Source organism: Empidonax traillii, unplaced genomic scaffold (assembly GCF_003031625.1).
Source record: "Empidonax traillii isolate 1590-97213 ecotype Southwest subspecies unplaced genomic scaffold, ASM303162v1 scaffold516:size646513, whole genome shotgun sequence".
Taxonomy (NCBI): domain Eukaryota; kingdom Metazoa; phylum Chordata; class Aves; order Passeriformes; family Tyrannidae; genus Empidonax; species Empidonax traillii.
The window spans coordinates 449,792-452,626 of record NW_020955709.1 but is presented as its reverse complement, the minus strand read 5'-3'; positions in this window follow the sequence as shown (position 1 = coordinate 452,626).

Below are 2,835 nucleotides of genomic sequence, written 5' to 3'. Positions count from 1 at the left end.
GTCACCAACAGCCTCGTGTTGAGATGGGCTCGCTCACAGGGATGGCCCTGCAATAAAACAGGGCATTTTAAGGAGAGAGCCTCGTGGAGCAGAAGTGGTCTTGGCTCCAAATCTGCTCCCACCTCTTTCTCAAAGTCCTTCCTGAGAGCCTCTCATGTCAGAATAGCACCTGGCAGTGGGAGAGGCCCAATGGAACCTGCACCGAGAGCACCAGCACCCACCCGGTGCCAGTGGCACTGCTGGCCCAGCCAGGGCAGACACAGCACAAAGGTGAGCTCCCACATGTCCCTGCAGAGTAAATGTGTCCTGGTCTGGAGACCCAACTCTTCCTCACCCTTTGCAAACTCCCTCTGGGATCTGGATGTGACCTGGCTCCCCCTGCACTGTGAGGTTGCAGCGAGGGAGAACACAGCGCGTGGTGCTCGTTCAGCTGCAGCGCCCAGGGCAGAATTAATCTGTGCTGACGGCAACGTTAATGCCTGAGCGGGGAGTGGGGCTGTGCCCCCCGGGGACGGCGGCACCCGCTCCCCCACCCTGGCATTTCTGGCTGGATGAGCAGCCGGAGGGATCCACCGGCTGGAAATCCGGCCACTCGCTCAGCTGCTTAAACGGGAGCTTAGTGGCTCAGCAGAGCTGTCCCCAGTTACGTGCTGGGGGCCAGGCAGTGGAGGGGTGGGGGCTGCTGTCTCAAGTGGCCTTGGGGGCAGAAATACCCCGTGTTGCTATTTCAGGTCCCATCGCCTGCTAAAAATTTGCCGCCACCGTCTGGCCTCCCTTCCACTCAGGTCAGGAAGGAGCCTCGTCCCCAGGAGCAGGGACAATGCTGCCCTCAGCCTCCCTGCCATCCTCCCCTGCTCTGGGGTGAGCAAAGGGGGAGATTTCACCAGGGATGTGCAGCCCCTGCACCGCCCCAGCCCCGACTCCTCTTTTCCCCATCTGGATGCTCTGGGCAGCAGTGGATGGAAAAAAATTATTCATATGGGGTTTGTGGGTGTCCAGGGCTGGCTCTGGCCTTGGGGAGCAGCTCGGTGACCCCCTGGCCCCATCCCAAGGATGCTGCTTCCCCTGGGCCTTGTCTGCTCCTCCTGGCCTCCTGCTCCTGCTCTCCAAGGAACTTTCCTAGAAATCGCTGGATTTATTTTTAGCTGTGGCACAGCAGTGCCAGGCTGGGAGGGGACAGGCAGTGGCAGGTGGTGGCAACATGAAAGGCCCATGGGGTGTCAGTGCCCCCCACAGCAGGGCTTGGGGGCTGGGGGACCTGGGGGGCCTGTCCCGCTGTGTGGTTCCCTCATTGTGGTGGTGAGGGAGGGGCTGGGGGGACTTGGGCTGTTCTGGGAAGGATCTCTTGGGCAGGGAGGGTCAACATGGACAATGGGACCGGTGCAACTGCTGGGGAGAGCGGGGCCTGGTGGGGCCAGTGGAACACCTGGGAACAATGGGACACGGGGAACTGCAGCTCGGCCACTCTTGCGACAGCTGATGTTCTTTTCCAGGCTGGGGATGGGAGAATAACCCAGCGTGGGCTGGGGAGGGGGTGAAGGCACCAGTGCAGGCAGAGTACAGGCAGAGCTACAGGCAGAGTACAGGCAGGGTACAACAGTAGTACAGGCAGTGGAACGGGCAGTAGAACAGGCAGGGTGCAGGCAGTGGAACAGGTAGGATCCCGGCTATGTGGCTTGTTGGCCTCTCCCTGGCCTTTTCCATGGGCAAGTTCATCCCAGAGGCTGCAGTCCAGGAGCTCAGAATGCTCTGGATGTTCTGTGGTGGCACTGAGCCCTTTCTTGCTGCCAGTCTGGGCTCCAGGAGTCGTGTCCCCCCAGCTGTGCCATGTCCAGGTCCCTCTTTGCCCTCCTTTCAGTCCATGATTATGTTTTGCAGCTGATGGCAAGTGCAGGGGGCCCGGTGCTCCCCGGTGTCCCCGCTCCTGCCTGACCCACTTAGCGGGGCCATCTGGTTCCCGCAGGCAAAGCGGATTAACCGGGCCAGGATCAGGGCTGGGCGCTGCCACTGCCGGGGTGACAGCCCTGCCGGGGCCAGACTGGGGGATCGGCCACAGCAGGAGCCTCGGCCAGGGACCCACATTAGCCCCTGACATGGGGGACCCTACCCGTGACCCTGCACTCTCTGGGACCCCCCAGGATCCCCATCTGCCCTGGCCACGGGGGCTGTTGGCTCACTCCGTACCTACATCTGCATCCCTCTGTTTGTCCATCCATCCATCCATCCATCCATCCATCCATCCATCCATCCATCCATCCATCCATCCATCTATCCATCCCTCCATCCATATGTCCCTGTCCATCCATCCATCCATCCATCCACCTCTGTCCATCTGTCCTTCCTTCTGTCTCTTGTCCCGCCCATGCCCCCAGCTCTGCACTCACTAAATCTGTCCGTCCCTCCACCCAGCCCTCCGCTCGCCCCTCCCTGTGCTGCCCCCCGGGGACATTTCTTCCCTTTTTCCTTTCCCCCCGCTTTTCCCTGCCTTTCTTCCCTCCTTTTCCCTGGATTTCCTTCCCCCTTTTCCCGCCCCCCCCGCCCGGTCTCTGGCGCCCCCTGCCGTCCGCGACGCTCCAGACCCCGCCCCTGACCCCGCCCCACGCGCGTCCGGCCCCGCCCCCCGTCACGCGCAGCGCGGGTTCCGGGTGCGGGCGGCGCGCGCAGGTGGGCGGGGCCGGGAGCGCGCGGATCTGGGGGGGGGGTGCGGGGGTCGGGGGTGTCCCAGGAATGGGGCGGGATTGGGGGTGCGGGGGTCGGGGGTGTCCCGGGAATGGGGCGGGATTGGGGGTGCGGGGGTCGGGGGTGTCCCAGGAATGGGGCAGGATTGGGGGTGCG